General features: G+C 47.7%; 1 protein-coding gene across 12 annotated transcripts in view; it reads left to right on the forward strand.

Moving 5' to 3' along the window:
- MPDZ (multiple PDZ domain crumbs cell polarity complex component) overlaps positions 1-21,022 on the forward strand; it is a 1,044,214-nt gene that overhangs the window by 937,770 nt on the left and 85,422 nt on the right. The gene's annotated exons all lie outside the window — the stretch shown is intronic.

Consider the following 21,022-nt stretch of genomic DNA (forward strand, 5'->3'; position numbering starts at 1 on the left):
GCACTTTGGACGCTGACGATACTGCGGCTAGGGGATTGAATACCTTGGTCATTCTACATTGCCATTCTTGGCTTTACATGTCTAGCTTCAAGCTGGAGCAACAGCCCCTCAACTTCCTGTTCGATGGTGAACACCTTTTCCAGACTAAGGTTGACACAATACTTAAAAAATCAAAAATGACTAGGAGACCGCCAAGGCGTTAGGTGCCTTACAGGTCCGTTCTGGCAGGGACTAGAAGGGGCTCAAAAGCCTCTTTCCCAGATCCTTCCCAGTCCTAACAATGGCTGCAACTGGGCTGTTGGCAGCAAAATGGCAGAGTTTTCACTTGGGGCTCCTTTGAATGCAACAACTCTAAGGGTGAAAGCAGAGGCACACTAGTAATGGAGCATCTACCTCCAAAAACTTCCTTGCCCCACATTCCCCTTAATCACAAACAAAACACCTGTTGGTGGAAGACTTAAGGAATTTATTCCTTGTTGAGAGGATATCACTTCCGAAAGTTAGGTCTTGTCCATCATTGAGCATGGCTACTGCCTTGACCTCAACACCACCCCACCAAATATTACCCCCAGCACCCACACCCTCCGCCCCGAATATCTTGCTCTGTGCCATAAGGAGGTTCAGCGATTTTGTCAAAAGAAACCATAGAGCCAGTGCCCCACCAACACTAGGGCAAGGATGCCTTTTCCCTATACTTTCTCATCCCCAAGAAGGGTGGATCCCTAGGACAGTCCTCGACCTCCACCCTCTCAACAGATGCGTCCTGTCAGAACACTTCAACATGATCACCCTACAGGATGTCGCCCCTCCCCCCCCCCCGCTGCAGCAAGACAACTTCATGGTGACCCACATCCTGAAGTGTGCCTACTTCCACATCCTGTTTCATTCAACTCATTGGCACTAACTCCACTTCACTGTAAATGGTGAACACTACCAGATCAAAGTGCTGCACTTCTGAGTCACCATGGCTCAGAGGGTCTTCACCAAGTTTTTAGTAGTGGTGGATGTCCACCAAAGGAGGAAGGGGATCCATATTTTCCCCTACCTTGACAAATGACTGATCAAGAGTGCAAGCAGACAAGAATGTCTGGTTCACACCAGGCCAAAGTCTCCACCCTTCACAGATTAGGGTTCACGTTGAAAGCCACAAAGTCCTACTTGGGACCACTTCAGGTCCAGTCCCTTCCAAGAGACAGTCCTAAATTCTGTAATGGGCAAAGCCTTCCCCAAAACTCAAAGGGTGCACGTGTTCCAACAGCTTCTGCCTCTTTTCAGCCACTCACTCAGCTCTCTGTTTGGACCGTTATTGGCTTCCTAGGAATGATGACCTCATGCATTGTTATAATGCCACACGCCATGCTTCATATGTGCCTGCTTCAGGATTGCCTCTGAAGCCAATGGTCATAAGCAGAGTGTCTGATGTAGAATCTAGTGTTAGTAAGGGTTAACACCCATTGCTTTCTGCAGTGATGGAACAGCAAGTCTGTTGAGGGCAGGCCCTTCGCAAGCCTGCCCCACTGGTGACCATCACCACAGACGCATTTCTAGCCTGCTGGGGGGCACACCTAAATCACATGACTGCCCAGGATCTGTGGCCACTTCATCTGTATGGTCTCCAGATGAACAACTTGGAGCTGTTAGCCATTCAACTAGCTCACAAAACCTTTCTGGATCAGATTCAGGGCAAGATAGTCCTGGTGCGTAGTGATAATTTGACTGCCACACAGTGATAACTTGACTGCCAAGTTCTATCTGCAGAAGCAAGGAGTCACTCACTCATCTCCTCTGATGGCCCTAATGCACCAGATTTGACCCGTGAGCAATCCATCACATGGTTCACCTCCTGGCAAAGCACCTGCCGAGGGTAGACAGTGACTTTGCAGGTCTACTCAGCAGGGCACAGCAACAAGTCCATTAGTGGGAACCCCACACACAAGTCCTGCTCCTTTAGTTCTGCTGGTGGGGGGGTACCCCAGTCATAGTCCTTTTCACCACAGCAGAAAATGCAAAATGCTGAAACTTCGCCACCAGTTTTCCACACCCCATGGCCATGGGCATTGCTCTGTGGATGAACTGGTCAGTGATCTTTGCCTCATTTTTGCTCCTCTCCCACTAATTCCATACAGGGTTAGGAAGCTAAGGAAAACATCTCTCACCCTCATCTTGGTGGCTCCAACACAGGCTGGACAATCATGGTTCTCTACCCTGCTCAATATGTCCATTGCCTCTCATGAGAAGCTCCTCAACAGGCCGGACCTACTTACTCAAGACCACAGCAAGGCACCCAGACCCAAGACAGGTCAACCTACCGATTTAGCTCTTGAAGTAATAGGCTTTGGTTACCTTGGGCTGCCGCAGGAGTGCATGGACATACTCCGAGAAGCCCATAGGCTTGCCACACACACCTGCTATACTGCTATGTGGAAATGTTTTCATGCACTGTTGTACCCCAAACAACATTACTCTGCATACCCCTGCAGTGCAGGTGATTATTTGTGACCTCCTACACCTTCAAAGGTCAGGCTTGGTTTGTACATAAATCAGGCTACACCCAGCCACTAATGCTGCAAACCTGCTGAACAGGGAACACCCTTCTCTCTTCAAAATACTTGTTATCAAAGACTTTATGGACTGCCCCAGTCTGGAACCTTAACATTGTCCTCACCAGACTAATGGGGCCATCTTTTGAGTTCCTGCATACATGCTTCCTGCAGTTCCTCTCTTGGAAGGTTGCCTTACTCATCACAGTCACCTCACTCAGACACATAAGCGTATTGCAGGCCCACACTATTCAGGAACCCTTTTACCATGTCCAGGAGGACAAAGTTCTTATCTAAGGTAGTCTGTCCTTTCCACCTTAAGCAATCTATTGAGCTTTCAGTCTTCTTCCCACAACCTAACTCAGTAGCTGAAAGAGCACTCCACATGCTTGGCATTAAGCATGCTCTTAGATAATATATTGATGGGACCAAATCTTTTCACAGGACACAACCAATGTTTGCAACATTTTCTCAACCTTATAAAAAACACATCATTTGAAATGAAAGGATTGCCAGATGAATTGTTAAATGCATCTAGACCTGCTCGGCTCAAGCTAAAATAATCCTACTTCTTGCCCCAGGCCACACACCACTCACAAGCAGGGTGATGCTATGGCTTTCCTTGTAAACCCACTCATAGCAGACATCTGTAGAGCTATCACTTGATCCACTCCACACACTTTTACGAAACAGTATTGTGTGGAGATTATCAAGAGAGCAGACTAGTTGGTCAAGCTGGCCTCAGGACTTTGTTGAAGACTTTTACACAATCCACTGCCTAGCCACCACTTAGGAGAGTACTGCTTTTCAACGTATGCATCACAGGTGTATCTACAGCCACTTGTGCTACAAACAAAATGTTACTTTCCCTGCAGGCATCTGTTTGTTGCATGTAGTGCTGTAGATTCACATACAACATCTTCCTCCCCAGTAGCCAGTGATTGTTACACATATCTTTCTCTTTAAGATTATTCTTTCTACTTGCATTACCACCATTCTTTCTGGACACACTACTCCATGCTTACTCTCACCCATTGGCCAGAAAACAATCTGACAGTGGAGTCGGTGACCATGTGCATCTGTATCCAGAGGAGGAATCACTGAGTGAGACCTTGTGATTCAAAAGACTTCTTCAAACAAAAACACCTAGCAATGTCTGAACCCAACTCCAGATGTCAGTAACTTTAGGGCATGTGAATCTACTGCACTGCGTGCAACAACCTCATGCTTAAAGTGTAAGTAACATATTCCATTTCAGCCTTATAGTCAACTCACAGTCATAACTTTCATTCAACTCTTGGGGATGATGGCCTCATGCATTGCCATAGTACCACATGCCTGGCTCCACCAACACAATTACAGGAATGTTTCTCGGCTCAGTGGTCACAATGAAGGATCACTGGGAAGGTCTACTGTAAAGGGAGCACCCATCTCTCTCTGCAATGATTGAACAGCAGTGGCCAGTTGCAGGGCAGGCCTTTCTTAGACCCTCCCCCCCCATTCCGAAAGACACACTTACCATGATGCCTCTCTCACCGACTGAGGTACAGATCTCGATCATATAGCAATACGGGGGCCTGGGCCCCGATCATCATGGCTGGCACATCAACTATCTTGAGCTACTAGCCATACACCTCACACTCAAGGCTGACCTTCAAGTCATTCATGCAAAGAAGTCCTGATCAAGAAAGACAACATGACTATGTATTGCCTTCCTTCAAATGCAAGTTGACAACCACTCTCCCCCAATCTAAGCACTAGCACGGGGCTCTGCACCACTGGTTACACCTTCTGGTGGACTGCAGTGACTTGGCAGACTCTTCAACAAGCCCACAAGTGGAAACTCCCCCTGCAAGCCTGCTTTAGTACTTCCAGCATTAGATCACACAACTTGACCTGTTTGACAGTCTTTTTCCTTAACCAAACGCCGTAGCAGAGAGAGCCTTTTTATATCCTAAATGTTATACTTACTATATGTCATTTATCACCAGTCTAATTAGTTATTTGTAGCATTTAAGAAACCTCACAAATGCCAGCCTGTTTCCAAGGCCAACATTACCAGATGCATATTTAAGTGCATCCAAACCTGCTACCATAAATCTGAAAAAGTCCTCCCTCCTACCCCAGTGTTCACCCTGAATGCTAGAAAGCAGAAACATGAGGTCTTTCTTGGCAATATCCTGCTAACTGACATATGTAAGGCAGCTACGTGGTCAGCCCACATAATTAATTATGCATTAGTGTGTGGACATCTTAGTTCATCAGCAGGCTATGGTTAGCCAGACAGTTCTAAGGACTTTATTTTGGGCATTTGCATCATCCAAACATTAGCAATAGTTTATAAGGGGTGCTGATTTACTGTCTGTGCAGAACATGTGTATCTACCTCAACGCATGCTGCAAACAGAAAAATTACTTATTCTGTAAGCTTCTCTTCGTAGTGTGTAGAGCTGTAGATTGACATGCACCTACTGCTCTTTCCTGTGATTAGTGGCTCTGTTTGCAGATCTCTTCTTTTTTAACTTCCACAATACGCATGATGCCCCATACTGCACTCACTTGCCATTTCATAGTTACTCTCACCCACTGTGCAGAAAACAGTCTAGCATGCAGTAGGTGCACATGAGCGTTGCCTACTAAGGGTGGAGTCAGTCATTGCAACCCCAACGTGTAGGCCCAGCGTCATATGGCAGCCCCTGCAAGATTATCGCCAACTCATGAAATCCACTAATTCTGGCTCTAGTGACTGATCATTGACCTATCTGACCCCGTGTCATTCCATGCAGCGCTGAATGCTAGTTGTTTACTGCTATGCATTGTGTATTGCTGCCATTCATGTGTACCATTTCTGTAAGTGTCCTCACATACATGCTTGTACTGTGTGTAATTTGATATATAATCCTGCAGTATGAATGCTACTGTTATTATTAAAATGATAAAGTCTCAAAAAAGTTCACCTTGTGACTCAAAAGCCTTTCTTCAGAGAAGAAAATCTATCAAACATTCAATCCCAAAACTAGATGGCAGATGTGTGCAGATCATGGGAATCTGTAGCACTACATGATGCAAACAGATGCTTATACGCGGCTAAGTACGCTTTTCATTCTGCATTATGTGGCTGTGCTATATCAACTTAATTTGGCCTCAACGTATACAGCAAATTATAGTTCAAAATACTTATAGGTATGATTGTAGATAAACAATTAAGTTATGCCTGTCTCATGTATTATTAGTTTGTTTGAAGTTTTGGAAAATGAGGTTTAAGATCACCAAACTGTTACACATCCAAATAAAAACAGTTATGTCTCTGTGAGTGTGTTGTTAGTGGAAGAGCATCCTCACTTATTTTGGTGGAACTTTAGAATAATTGTGTACTTTGTTTTCTGATGACTACTCTGGAAATGTTCTCAACCATGCTCCTGTGCACTGATAGGTGGTATATTGTAAGTCTTTACTGACCCAGAAGTGACAATGTGGAGCTGCATGTAAGCACCACCAATGTGCCCCACTGTCAGTTTCCTCACCCTCAGACACAGATCTGAAGCCCTGCTCCTACATTCATCTGCCAGCATGCACATGATTAATGTCCCCTTCTAAAACTACAAGCTTCAAATCATGTTGTGACTGCAGAAAACAGATGTCAGTCACGGACCCTTACAAGGTGTGTCTGTAATGTTTGGGCATTGGGCATGACTCCAAGTTGTGTGATGAGTGCGCTTTCATGCACTCAAAGGTGATCCAGAACTGGGAAATGAAGCTGTACATCACTGAACACAAGTAGTTGTTGTGGGCCTCATGTAAGTCCCACTCCAAGTCACGGATGCTCTTGAGGTTGTTGCTGCAAGAAGTCTTTTTTGTGGTCCAAGTCATTTGGTACTTCAAAGTCTTAATTTCTAACAAATACAAGGAAAATTTGGACTCAACTCCATCCTGTCATTCTCTGTCTAAAGGCGAGAGGGAGTTGTGGTTTTAGTTGGTCTCCATCCCCATCTCCATTTGCAGAACCATTCATGCAGTTGGCCCCGATGTACTATGAATTCACCAAGGTCATGGGTGACACTGCAGCAACTCAAGACCTTTAATGAAGCTTTGCTGCAAATGAAATTATGCTGCATACTCTTCCTGCTCCCTGTGGCATGACCCAGTGGTCCGCAGGAGCCCTTTGTCGGATTTCTGCTGACATGTCCATCCTCAGCACCATCTCATCTCCTTCTACCTGTCATGGGCTCCACACCCACTCTGATGCAGACTTCCACACAGGCTCCGCGACCTGCATCGGTCCATCTTTCTCTGATGTCACTAGGGACACCGATATCGAATCCAGTTTCAACTTAAATGTCTGACCCCAAACCGGCTTTGACTACCCTGACCAAGGTTTTGCTACTAATCTATTACAGCATTCCTGCCAATTCTGATTCTATACTTCCACTACCAGGGAGGCAACCTCAGATTCTTTATTGCATTTTTTGTTGACTCTGACTTGAGGTTGCCACCACTCTGAGATGATGATGTTGGGGATGCTTTACCCTACTGGACAACCATCCATGTTCAAATCACCTTTTGTGATTTGTTTTTTTAAAGGTTTCACACACCATTCCTTCCCAAACTGTGCCACAATGGGACCTTTACTTGACCTTGAGTCGATGCACAGCTGCTCATTGCATCTACTGACCGTTTCCCTATTGCGTTCAGTTGAGCTCAACGTATGAATAAACTCCAGTCACTATCAGTGCAGCAGCCCTGCACCACCTTTTTCCAGACAAACTGGTTGTGAGAAGATTGGCTACTTTCTTGCCAAAAGAAGTGACTCCTTTCAAAGGTGGGCAACTGTTACTCTCCCAGCATTCTTTGACACTACTCACCCCTCAAAAGAGGAGAGATCACATTGGTTGTATCTGAAAAGTACATTAACCATACCACAGTCCTTCATAGCCTTGGTCCAACCATCACCAAGTAGGCAAACTTTGTCTCTCATCCAACCACAACAAGGCCACCTGGCCAGCCTACCTCTCATTCTGTTCCAAAAAGAACTCTGATATCTCTGTAATCGTAGACTTGAATATCAGAAAATGCAGTGCCAGAAAAGAGATGACACTGGACACTCTGACTCTGGACGTCCAGGATTTATTGAAGGTCGGTCCATCTGCAGCCCAGCCTCTACTTTTCAGCCCTGAAGCCAGCTCTGAGTCTGAATTGGAGATGTAGGAGCAAAAGAATCAAGAGGCACATCAGGTCTTGAATCCTTCCACTGTAAGTACAACCTCCCTCCCTCAGTCGCCCACCATCACTGTGCATGGCTGCAAACGGGATCGGGCATTGAGCCCAGAGACCTATCAACAGGTCTCTGGTCCACCACTACCTGCGAGCTATGATCGGCACAGAAAAAAGGTCTCTGACCTGATACTGCTCCCTGCACCAAGCTGAATACGGCTCACAAGTCTCCACCATGCCAACAGCCAGTGATGCCGGCACCAAAGTCCTCACGGAAACCTAGCTTGGCGCTGACAAGCCAGAAGAGTCAGTGTTCCAAGGATTTGGAGCCGCCTGTGTTCCAGCGTCTATAGGAAGAGCTTGACGCATGTCAAAAGAGACCCACAGACTGGGAAGATCTCACGTTACCTAATGTGCAAGTCAGTCTTTCTAAGGAAGGGAAACTGATTTTCGAGGAACAGCTTGCCTTGGAGCCTAAACCTTCTCTCAAGCATAGGAAACATCAGGGCAGGGGCACTAGCCCACGCCCAACTCATCCCACTGCACCACATCCTACCCTTCTACCACCTCCAACTCACCTGCCGTCTTACCACCTCCTCCAGTGCCACCACCATATAGTCTACCTCCACCAACATCTCCAGATGATTCACTGCACTCCTCATTTGGAGGGGACAGCCCCTCGTACCTGTAGATCTGTATGAGGCCTCTTATGACCCTGAGCTTAAAGATGACCCTTAGGTTGACTAAAATGTCCACTCCCCAGGGAACACAGATCTGCATCTTTTCCCCTCCAGATGACACTAGCTCTTATCACATGTTGATATACCGGGCGGCCACCATCCATAAGGTTGCTCTGCATACAGTCCAGGAATACAAAGATTTGCTGGTCAAGATGCTGTCCACCACTTAGCACACCCCGTAATCTCTGCCCATGTTCAAGGGCATGCTCAAAACTGCAATGTACACCTTCAAGGAGCCCATCAAGACCAGGCTCATCATGCCAAAGATAGATATAAAACATAAACCTTTGTTTACCGACCCTCCCTATGTCCACAGACAGCTTTTGTCTAGCTCCCTGGTGCCCACGCGACTGGTGATGCTCCACCCCCCATTAAAGAGAACAAGAAGATTGGCACAGCATGCAAGAGCGTTGTTTTGAAATCAGTCACGTATTGGAGGATTGCAAATGTTATCAGTTTGCATTCTCGCTATGATACAGCCCACTGGGACAATATGGGAGGACCAGCACCTCCCAGACCACTACAGACAGTGTGACCATGAGCTGGTGGGGGGGGGGGGGCAAGATAATATCAAATACTACCATTCGCTTTGCCCTTTACACAGCTGATCCTGTGGCTCTGGGGGTCATTTCCAGTGTCCTCATTAGACTCTGCACTTGGCTTTGTGTTTCTGACTTAAGATGAGACGTTCAACCTGCATCTGTTAATCCTGCAGTTCGATGGCAAACATCCCTTGGGGCAGCAGTTGGATCGGATGCTGAAAGAAGATTAAAAGAGGCACTAACACAGCCAAGTTTTTGGGTGCCATCCAGACACCTTCCCCCCAAGGCTCCTTTTTCAGGCCCCACTACAAGGGTAGGGGTTCTAAAACCACGTTCAGTTTCCCACTAGCCACTTACCAATGGCAGTAACAGCAGTCTATGTGGGTTTTCCCTTGGAGTTACAGAGGTAACAGCACCAGGACTAAAGGGTCCGCTCCCGCAAAGCAGTAACTTTCTCCACCCCATCTCATTGCACCTGCATTGACAATTCAGGAAAACCAGTATTTCCATAAGGCAATCCAGAAGCATAAATCAACATACAAGGTTAAAAAGAAAGAAAAAACACAGCAAGTAAGGAAATTACTGCATAAGACATGCATTTTGGCGGCAGTACTTCATGTGTTGGTGAGAAGTCTAGACCACTTGCAGCCATCTTGTAAGCAGGTTTTTTCTCCCACAGCGCTGGTTTGAATCCTCACACCATAGTAGTATCCTTTTTATCTCCCTGCTGAGCCATCTTCTGCGCTATCGGCCAACCAGCCTTCGGACTGTAAGCTTTTCTTCTCTTGTCCCGCCTACATTATTGGGAGCATCCGTTTTGGACACAATCAATTACAGGTTTTCTTATGATTTTATGTCCTTTTAAGAGCCCATTCCAGCTAATTCAGTGCGAAGGGCACCCCACAGCATTAATTAACCATTGGTATGTTTTTCCCTGCCTGCTTCTTTTCTTATTTCACTGACATTAATTACAATGACCCGGTGTAGGAAGTTGGCTCTGTATATACTATCTCAAAGTAACAGGTAGTGTGCAGAGAGTCCAAGGATTCCCCTTAGATGTAAGAGTGGCAAAATTAGATAATTCTAATGCTCTATTTTGTGGTAGTGTGGTCGAGCAGTAGGCGTATCAGAGGGTATTGTTAAGCATTTGTTGTACACACACAGGCAATAAATGAGGAACACACACTCAAAGACTTAACTCCAGACCAATAGTTTTTATATAGAAACATATATTTTCTTAATTTATTTTTAGAACCACAAGGTCAAGATTTGAAGTAAATACATAAAATGCAAGGTACTCCACACAGGTAAGTTAGGAACTTTGAATTAGAGCAATAACATATACAGGTTTTGTTAAAATGGCAATAAGCTATTTTAAAAGTAGACAGTGCAAAAATCAATAGTTCCTGGGGGAGGTAAGTATTGGTTAGATTGTGAGGTAAGTAAGACACTTCCAAGTCTCATTTCCTGGGAAAAGGCAGCCCACCATTGGGGGATCAAGGGAACCCCAAAGTTACCACACTAGTAGCTCACGGCCGGTCAGGTGCAGAGGTCAAAGAGGTGCCCAAAACACATAGGTGCCTAGGGAGAACAGGGGTGCTCTGGGTCCAGTCTGCCAGCAGGTAAGTACCCGCGTCTTCGGGGGGCATACCAGGGGGGTTTTGTAGAGCACTGGGGGGGACACAAGTAGGCACACAAAAAACACCCTCAACGGCACAGGGATGGCCGGGTGCAGTGTGCAAAGCAGGCATCGGGTTTCAGATAGGAAACAATGGAGGGACCCAGGGGTCACTCTAGCGGTGCAGGCAGGTACAGGGTGGGGCTTCTTGGACAGCCACCACCTGGGCTAGGCAGAGGGTCGCCTAGGAGTCACTCCTGCGCTGAGGTTCGGTTCCTTCAGGTCCTGGGGGCTGCGGATGCAGTGCTGGTTCCAGGCGTCGGGTCCCTTGTTACAGGCAGTCGCGGTCAGGGGGAGCCTCTGTATTCTCTCTGTCACCGGGGAGTCCTCCCTGTGGTGTTTGTTCTCTGGATCGCGATCCGGGGGGTCTGGTGCAGAGTGGGAAGTCTCACGCATCCTGCGGGAAACGTGAAATCTTTAAAAGTTGTTTCTTTGTTGCAAAGAAGTTGCTGCTGTTGAGCAGAGCTGCTGCTCACAGGAGTTTCATGGTCTTTTAGTCCAGGGCAGTCCTCTGAGGCTTCAGAGGTCGCTGGTCCCTGTCGGATGTGTCGCTGGTTGCATGTTTTCGAATCAGGAGACAGGCCGGTAGGGCTGGAGCCAAAGCAGTTGTCGTCTTCCGTCTTCTCTGCAGGCTTGTAGGTCAGCAGTCCTTCTTGTTTCTTCAGGTTGCAGGAATCTGATTTCCTGAGTTCTGGGGTGCCCCTAAATACTAAATGTAGGGGTGTGTTTAGGTCATTAGGGCAGTAGCCTATGGCTACTGTCCTGGAGGGTGGCTACACCCTCTTTGTGCCTCCTCCCTGAGGGGGGCACATCCCTAATCCTATTGGGGGAATCCTCCAAAACTAAGATGGAGGATTTCTAAAGGCAGGGGTCACCTCAGCTCAGGACACCTTAGGGGCTGTCCTGACTGGTGAGTGACTCCTCCTTGTTTTTCTCATCATCTCTTCCAGCCTTGCTGCCAAAAGTGGGGGCAGTGGCCGGAGGGGCGGGCATCTCCACTAGCTGGGATGCCCTGGAGCGCTGTAACAAAAGGGTTGAGCCTTTAAGGCTCACTGCCAGGTGTTACAGTTCCTACAGGGGGAGGTGAGAAGCACCTCCACCCAGTACAGGCTTTGCTCCTGGCCACAGAGTGACAAAGGCACTCTCCCCATGTGGCCAGCAACATGTCTGGTGTGTGGCAGGCTGGCAGAAACTGGTCAGCCTACACTAGAAGTTGGATTGGTATTCAGGGGGCATCTCTAGGATGCCCTCTGGGTGCATGTTACAATAAATTGCACACTGGCTTACCAAACTTCCCAGATTTCAGTGCAGCCATTATGGAACTGTGGAGTTCGTGTTTGAAAAACTCCCAGACCATATACTCTTATGGCTACCCTGCACTTACAATGTCTAAGGTTTTGCTTAGACACTGTAGGGGCATAGTGCTCTTGCACATATGCCCTCACCTGTGGTATAGTCACCCTGCCTTAGGGCTGTAATGCCTTCTAGAGGTGTAACTTACCTATGCCACAGGCAGTGTGAGGTTGGCATGGCACTCTGAGGGGAGTGCCATGTCGACGTAGTCATTTTCTCCCCACCAGCACACACAAGCTGTGAGGCAGTGTGCATGTGCTGAGTGAGGGGTCCCCAGGGTGGCTTAAGACATGCTGCAGCCCTTAGAGACCTTCCCTGGCATCAGGGCCCTTGGTACCAGGGGTACCAGTTACAAGGGACTTATCTGAGTGCCAGGGCTGTGCCAATTCTGGAAGCAAAGGTACAGTTTAGGGAAAGAACACTGGTGCTGAGGCCTGGTTAGCAGGGTCCCAGCACACTTTTAATCAAAACTTAGCATCAGCAAAGGCAAAATGTTAGGGGGTAACCATGCCAAGGAGTCATTTCCTTACACCCGGGGACAAATCGTACATACATGTTTTTTTTGTTTCAGAGAGTTAAACCAATGCAGCCCATTATTTTAATCATCTGAAAAGCTTTAACAGCAATTCTTGTAACTGGAACTCAGTACTGATAGGAGAGTGTGTAAATTGGTATCCACTCTTTTCCTGTATGATCCTTTCAGAGGCAGACAGTTTTTGAATCACTCATTTTAAGAAATTTGTTTGTTAAGCATGCTTGTCATCCAATCACCTCCATAGGAACTCCTCCATGGAAAGTGTTTTTCATGCAACTCGAGGTGAGCGTTTGCAAGAATCAGGCACATGTTACGTCTTTTAACACACACCAGGCTTGGTCTCCTTTTCAATTCCTGCTATTTCCAAACAGGTTGCCCCTCCTCCACGTCCTGATGGAGACCCTCATTGATGATTCAAAGTAACCTCCTAGTCATGGGACGAAACATTGACCAAACTGTTTGTAATTAGGCCTAAGTTCCTCCGTTGTACTTGTTAGAAAGCCCTCTAGTTGCTCTTTGCGATTTGGATTGATCTATACCCAACAGACAGCTGGCAGGCAGCTTGAACAGTTTTTCATCTTTTTTTGCTGTACTTTTTATAGTCAGTCACCATACCTTTCACATGTCACTTTGCACAAGCACTTTAATCACATTTCTGTTCATATTTGGGCAACCCTTTTTGCCATGCACACAGATACCTTAATTTACTGTCTCCAAAATACATGCTTCATGCAGTAATTTCCCTATTGTCTGTGTTTTCATTGTCTTTCTTTTTTCTTTCGTATATTGATTTATGCTTCTGGATTACCTTAAAGAAATACTAGTTTTCCTGAAATGTTTCTATTACTGACAGGACTATTTTGTTTAATGTATTAAAGGTTACCCAGGTCCTGAAGGTATCTGAGTTACCCCATTAGATTGTAATGGCTTTTGTAAAACTCAGCAACTCTTTGTCCCTTTCACCAAACCACAAAAAGGCCACGCCATGTCCAAAAGTGGCATAGCCAGATTGCTTGTAAAGTTGTCTGAGGTTATTTTAGCATCTTTTTATAGGCATGTTATTTTAGCTGTAGGCCCGCAGCTTGTGCCCTTCAGCCTAGAAAATAATTCATGTTATTTTAGCAGAAGCTTCATTCTGTGGAGATGTTTTTATTCTTTTATCTATTGTTCGCTCTGCTTAGAAATTGTTTTCATTTCTTAACACAACATCTCCACTCTCTGCTTGCACAAGGCTGTACACTATAATGTTGTTGGTACAAAGCAGACCATCACTTTCCCTGTTGTTTCATGGAAACATACCTTCTGATGGATACAACTACCTGTGGATTCCTCACCTAATGAATACTCCCATGGCGCCAGCATTCGACGGAAATCTTCTTCCTAGTCTCTGCACGTCGACGAGGACGTCACTCTAGCCCACGCGACGCCGTCTGACGTCATACAGGCAATAAGAGGTCCTCTACGACGTGCCGACGTCAGTTCCCTTTTTTCCGTGCATTCGAAACGGTTATCTTCGAGGGAGCAACTGTTACTTTCGTGGTTACAGTGTATTTTTTGCTGCGTAGTCCTTCGCTGCAGTAATAATGTCGCAGAGAAAGTCGGGTTTTAAGCCTTGTCGTGAGTGTGGGGGCAAGATGTCAGTTACGGATCCTCACTCCGACTGTCTTTGGTGTTTAAGCTCCGACCACGACGTCTCGACTTGCGATTCATGCCAGTACATGAATCCAAAGGCCCTCAAGGAACGTGAGGCGAAGTTGTTTATGGCGAAGTCGAAGAAAAAACATCATAAGAAGTCTTCTTCGCCAAGGCATCGGCGTCATCGAGACTCCCGGCGCCGTAGAGAATCACGGCGCCATTCGAGCAAGGAGACTCGTTCCAGGTCTTCGGATCGGCGCCGGAGGACTTGGGAGGTCAGTCCCACGGTCACGCCGCATCCATCGACGCCGTTGCCCTCTCCGGCGTCACCGACTTCACCTGGACAGGCGTCGGTGATTGAAGTGGTGCAGCCTCTGGTGTTGTCCCCGGCGTCGCAGACGTCGAGGCCGGCGTCGGGGTCGCCTTCGATACAGGCACCCCAGTATCCGGCTTTTCCCACCCCTGGAGCCGATAGTACAGCATTCCTAAATGCGATGTATACCATCTTCCAACAGATGGCTCCAGGGGGTGCTCCGGCTGGCCCTTTGGCCTTTTCATTGGGTGATCCTGCGCCTCTACGGCCGGCACCCTTTATGCCCTTTCTCCCTTTTGGGAACGTGGGCTCGGCGCCGGTGGCCGCTCCGGTGGCTTCGGAGGGATTGGCCCCGGAGATTTCCATCCCGTCGACGTCGGGATTTCGTCCTGTGACTCCGGTGGGTCCATCCGCTCCGAGTGCTCTTTCATCGGCGCCGAAGTTACCTGTGGCGCCGGACGCGGCGTCGGTGGCTTCTGAAGATCGACGCCGATCTTCGGCTTCGGCGGAGGCATTGTCGACTCCGCGTATCGAGCAGAGGCTTCATTCGAGGAGACGTGCTCTCCGTTTATTAGAGGAGCAGGAGTACCAACGAGTCCTGGAAGAAGGAGAACTAGAGGACTCGGTTGATGGACTGCATGGTCTAGATACAGCCAGTGGGCTGGACACTTCCCCTGAGTGGGATCTTTCGTCTCCAGGGGAATACACGGAGGAGGCTGCTTCCTTTCACGCAGTGGTACGGAAGGCAGCTAGTTTTCTGGACCTGCCTTTGCCGGTGGCAGAGACAAAACAGAACCTTCTGACAGAGGTGCTTTATCCGGCCTCAGCTGCGGCAGAGCCTCTATTGCCCTTTAATGACGCTTTGCTGGATCCGGTGCTAGAGGTGTGGAAGAGACCAGTATCTTCCCCAGCGGTTCATAGAGCCGTAGCCAGGAGGTATCGAGCTGCACCAACTGACCCTGGCTTTCTTTCTAGGCACCCTACACCGGAGAGCTTGGTGGTGCAGGCCTCCTGTTCATCCAAATCAGCGCCTGGTTCTTTCCCGACGGTGCCTGGGGACAGAGACTCGAAGAAACTGGATGCGCAGTCCAAGAAAATCTTTTCGTCCTGCAGTCTGGCGTTGAAGGCCACCAACGCAACTTGTATCCTGGGGAGATATGTTCATGCTCTTATGGATGACATTTCCTCATCATTTACGGAGCTTCCCCAGGGTCTTTTGGATGTTGTTTCAGATGCCCAGGCTGCTGCGACCCAGATTATTCAGGCTGGGCTGGATACGACCGACTCGGTGGTCAGAGCAATGGGCACGACTGTGGTGGCAAGGAGACAGGCCTGGCTCCGTAATTCGGGGTTTTCTGCAGATGTGCAGTCAACCCTATTGGATCTCCCTTTTGATGGGGACAAGCTGTTTGGCGCCAAGGCAGATTCGGCCTTGGAACGTTTTAAGGAGAGCAGGGCCGCAGCCAAATCGCTAGGACTCCAAGCTCCTCTTTCCTCTGCCTCTTCCAGGATTTTCAGGAGGTTTCGGGGATTTGGGTGTGGCTCTTCCTCCTCTTCCTTTCGGGGGAGATTCCAGCAACCTGCCTCTTCCCATCCCTATAGATCTTTTAGAGGGAGAGGGAGGGCCCGCACCAGAGGAGCCTCTCAGCAGCACTCTGCCTCTTCCTCGTCCTCTGGAGGGGTGCAGCAGGGAAAGCAGCCTTAGGCTTCCACCATTTCCCACTCACTCCTCTCCTGTAGGGGGAAGATTACAGCATTTTCTCCGCAAGTGGAAGACTATTACAATGGACACTTGGGTTCTCAGTATTGTGGGAAAAGGCTACACCCTTCCCTTTCGGGAGTTCCCGCCCCTCATCCCGCTCCGCCCATCTTATTGTTCAGAAGAACACCTCCTGTTGCTAGAACAGGGGGTACAAGTCCTCCTTTCAAAGGGCGCGGTAGAGTTGGTCCCAGAGCAGGAAAGGGGTCGAGGTTGTTACTCAAGGTATTTCCTGATTCCCAAGAAGGATGGTCGGTTGAGACCAATCCTGGACCTGAGGATCTTGAATTGGTTCCTCAAACAGGAAAAGTTCAAGATGCTGACCCTAGCTCAGGTGCTTTTGGCGTTGAACAAGGAAGATTGGATGGTGTCTGTCGACTTGCAGGATGCTTACTTTCATATCCCGATACTCAAGTCACACAGGAAGTATCTCCGGTTTATGGTGGGATCGCAGCACTATCAGTTTGCGGTCCTTCCGTTTGGTCTTACTTCAGCACCTCGAGTCTTCACGAAGGTGATGTCGGTGGTTGCGGCAGAGCTCAGAAGGAAGGGGATAGCAGTATTCCCTTACTTGGACGACCGGTTGATCAAAGCCAAGTCGCCGGAGCTTGTGTCGCATCATCTGCAGTCAACGACTCAGTTGTTGTTCGACCTGGGTTTTTCGGTGAACGAGCCCAAATCTCACCTGGAGCCCTCTCAGCGCCTCCTGTTCATAGGGGCAGTACTGGATACAACATTGAGTCGAGCCTTTCCTCCGCCTCAGTGGATTCAAGATATTCAGGAATTGGTTCCAATGTTTCGAAATGGAGCGGTAGTTCCAGTCCTCAAGGTCCTTCGTCTGCTCGGTCTGTTTGCCTCCTGCATTCTGTTGGTCACGCATGCTCGCTGGCACATGAGGGCTCTTCAGTGGTGCCTCCGAAGGCAGTGGTCTCAACACAAAGGAGATCTAGAAGGTGCTGTCAAGATCTCCAGAGATGCTGCTGTGGACTTGAAGTGGTGGATTGCGAGCAACAATCTTTCACAAGGAAAGCCGTTCGCGCAGTCGCCACCAGTGGCCACGGTCATAACGGATGCTTCCACTCTAGGGTGGGGAGCTCATCTGGGGGATCTGGAGATCAAAGGCCTTTGGTCTCCAGAGGAGCAGATGTTTCATATCAATCTGTTAGAGTTACGGGCTGTACATCTGGCTCTCAAGGCCTTCCTCCCTTCCCTTCGTGGTCAGTCGGTACAGGTCCTGACGGACAATACTACCACGATGTGGTACATAAACAAACAGGGAGGAGTAGGGTCGTACCTTCTCTGCAGAGAAGCTCTTCGACTATGGTCCTGGGCAAAGTACCATCAGATTTGCTTGGTAGCAAATCATCTGGCCGGGGTCTTGAATGTACGTGCGGACAGTCTCAGTCGAGACCTCCTCTCGCAGTCGCAGGGGCAGGTTTTACACCCCAAGCTCCAGAGTCTGCACCTACATGCCTGGAGATTGAACGGGGCAACCTGAGTTCCTTCTCTCTCCCGCCTGATGTAGTGGATGTTATATTAGCGGCCAGGCGACACTCCACTAAATCTATCTACGCTAATAGGTGGTCTAAATTTGTTGCGTGGTGTGGAGAGAGGCAGATTGATCCCTTACATGCTCATTTATCGGACGTTTTGTCTTTTGCTCTCTCTCTAGCGCAGAAAGGTTGTGCAGTGGCTACCATTAAGGGTTATTTGTCGGCCTTGTCAGCCTTCATTTGTCTTCCAGACCAACCATCGTTATTTAAATCCCCTATTGTTATCAGATTCTTGAAAGGTCTTCTAAATAAATATCCTCCAAAACCATTCGTTATGCCGCAATGGGATTTGTCCTTGGTCCTGACTTTCCTTATGGGGTCCCCTTTTGAGCCTATGCATTCTTGCCCCTTAAGGTATTTGGTTATAAAAACAGTTTTCCTGGTAGCGATAACATCTGCAAGGAGAGTGAGTGAGTTGCAGGCCTTATCAGTAAAACCCCCTTATACAACTTTTTATGGGGATAAGGTGGTGTTGAGGACCAAGGCTGCTTTCCTCCCGAAGGTTGTTTCACCCTTCCATTTGGCTCAGACAATTACTTTGTCCACGTTCTATCCTCCGCCTCATCCTTCTAAAGAGGAAGAAAGACTGCACCGTCTGGACCCAAAGAGGGCGTTGAGCTTCTTTATTGATAGAACAAAGGATTTCAGGCTGGAGGATCAGCTGTTCATCGGGTACGTGGGCAAGAGGAGAGGAAAGTCAGTCCACAAGAGAACACTCTCCAGGTGGGTGGTTCTTTGCATTAAATCTGTTACTCTTTGGCAAAGAAGGACCCTCCTGAGGGCATTAGAGCTCATTCCACCAGAGCTAAGTCGGCCACTTCGGCCTTGGCCAGGGGTGTTCCTGTGGTTGACATCTGCAAGGCCGCAACTTGGTCGTCCCTTCACACTTTTGCGAAACATTACTGTTTGGACTCTGAGGTCAGAAGGGACGGCCATTTTGCACGGTCAGTGCTGCAGGATTTCTTGGTTTGACCATTTAGGCACCCGCCACCGGGCGTGGTACTGCTTTGGGACTCTATTCATTAGGTGAGGAATCCACAGGTAGTTGTATCCATCAGAAGAACGAGTTACTTACCTTCGGTAACGACTTTTCTGGTGGATACATTAGCTACCTGTGGATTCCTCACGGTCCCACCCGCCTCCCCGTTGCCTTTCTGGTCTTACCAAGTAATCCTTGAGTGCGCTCCTCTTGGTCTTCAAGGTCGCAATAGACGTTGTATATATGGATACATGTGTATATTATCTGTATATATATATATATATATGTATATATCTTTGTGTACATACATGATTTGCATATATTTGTTTGTTATATTAAATTTACAGCTATTCATTGCAATATTGTGTATTTTACAAGGTTATGGGATGTTGCCTTGCTCTTTCATTGCATTGGGTGGTTGTTCTCATGCACGTAAAAAATGTTGGTACTGACGTCGGCACGTCGTCGAGGACCTCTTATTGCCTGTATGACGTCAGACGGCGTCGCGTGGGCTAGAGTGACGTCCTCGTCGACGTGCAGAGACTAGGAAGAAGATTTCCGTCGAATGCTGGCGCCATGGGAGTATTCATTAGGTGAGGAATCCACAGGTAGCTAATGTATCCACCAGAAAAGTCGTTACCGAAGGTAAGTAACTCGTTCGATTCTTACATTAGAGCAGTATTCTCAGAACATCAGGGGCCAGATTTATGACCACATTTTTTGAGACTTGCAATTTGCGCCTCATTTGCGAGATGCAAATTGCAAAACCAAATGTGCAACAGTGTCAGTAACACTGTTTGCGATTCCCAGCGGGTTCGCAAATGACCCACAGGGATGGTGGCCTGCTGGGGACAGCAGACCACCATGTCTGTGACTACTTTTATATAAAGCGTTTTTGTAATGCAGCCTGTTTTCCTTAAAGGAAAACGGGATGCATTTCGAACCAAAACATTTTTTTCTTTTTCTTTCTTTTTTTCAGAGCTGGCAGTTGCCTGTGGGACCACTGCTTGCTCTGAAAAATATTTTTGCATCCATTCACAAAGGGGAAGGGGTCCTCTGGGAACCCCTTCCCGATTGCGAATGGGTTACCACCACTTTCAAATTGGTGGGAACTGCGATTGTTTTACACCGCAGTTGCGTTCACAAAACAGTCATACAACCCCTTGCGACTCGCAATTAGGAAGGGACGCCCCTTCCTTATTGTGGTTCGCAAATCTCTATTTTGCAAGTTGGTAATTGCGACTGACTCACAAAATAGGTATGGTACATCGTACCAGCCAATTTTGCGTTTGCAAACAGTGATTATCACTGTTTGCGACTGAGATAGGCCGTCATACATCAGGCCACAGATGTTTTATTATTTAGAACACCTATCCGCCCCATATACGTTAGAGGGAAATTCCAGTCAGAAGTTGCCATCACATTCTGTTCACTTCATTGCAGCTGCCTTCTGAGACTAGACACTCGGTAGCCTGACACCCCTCTTCGCCACTACCATATTCAGGTTTGAGGGATGTCGTCTCCCGAAGGTGTCCTGAAGTGCAGATTAGGGCTAACAGTGCTGTGCTTCAGAATAGAACCTTAGTGGTGTAGGTAGGAATTCTAAAACCTAGTATTGTGACATTATGGTGGGACTTTTCTTATGTTTCACTTTTTTCATCATCGCTCTGCTATTATCATGTTTCTTTATCCTAATCATTGCAGTACATGCCTTTAAATCTAGAATGCAGTTGATACAGTAAAATTAATTGAACCAATTCCTGCTTCTGTTTGTCTTTGCATGTGTGAGACAAATGTAACTGAGAGAAAAGGATAAGATCTGTTCCACAACAATTTCCCTGAGAAATCAGAATGTCATGCGCACAGCTGCCACAAATCACTTCTGCTCTTGGGAACTGGTGAGGTACTGCTAGCTGTCCAGAAGGGTTAGGCTGACAGTTGTCTCATGGTGTGGGATTCGACTCAGTTCCGCACAATCCAGTGGTGCTGCTGCCCAAATCCAGCAGTCTCATTGGTATGAGAGCCAACACGGCAAAGTCTATTCAAACTTGCTACATTAAGGCCAAAAGGCAACTGCCTGTCTTGCCCAGATCGCACTTCACTCGCCAAAAGAGTGGCAAAATCCCCATGGCCGACATATGTAAAGCAGCTACCTGGTCCACTCTTGTGTGGATGTCTTAGAATG

The sequence above is a fragment of the Pleurodeles waltl genome, chromosome 1_2, assembly GCF_031143425.1.
Source record: "Pleurodeles waltl isolate 20211129_DDA chromosome 1_2, aPleWal1.hap1.20221129, whole genome shotgun sequence".
Taxonomy (NCBI): domain Eukaryota; kingdom Metazoa; phylum Chordata; class Amphibia; order Caudata; family Salamandridae; genus Pleurodeles; species Pleurodeles waltl.